The sequence below is a fragment of the Galeopterus variegatus genome, unplaced genomic scaffold (assembly GCF_000696425.1).
Source record: "Galeopterus variegatus unplaced genomic scaffold, G_variegatus-3.0.2 Scaffold8426, whole genome shotgun sequence".
Lineage (NCBI taxonomy): Eukaryota > Metazoa > Chordata > Mammalia > Dermoptera > Cynocephalidae > Galeopterus > Galeopterus variegatus.
Window position 1 is genome coordinate 1 of NW_007734537.1, and position 409 is coordinate 409.

Below are 409 nucleotides of genomic sequence, written 5' to 3' on the forward strand. Positions count from 1 at the left end.
ATTTTAATTTGCTGTACACTGTAATCTTTAAATCAGACTCCAATTTAGATGATAATAATCACAATTAATTAAGCTAACTTGTCAAAGATTAAGTGTAATCTTACATTTTGGTTTTCTCTTAACTCCGAGGCTTTAGCTCAGGCCATCAAAAACAAAGCGGTAATGTCTCCTTATGTTTAATGAGAAGATCTTTGCCCGTTGTTTGTTTCCTAAATCAGTCTGTTGTGTAGAAATAAAACTAAATGGGCAGAGGATCTAACATCCCTTTCATTTGTTTTTAAGCTATGGAGCAGCAGAGATAAGTGAAAGAAGACGAACTTAAAGATATTAAGGAATAATTAGTTTAGGGTATCTGAGAAAATTTACAAAATTCTATTTTAAATCTATTGGCAACTCTTAATTCCCTCCT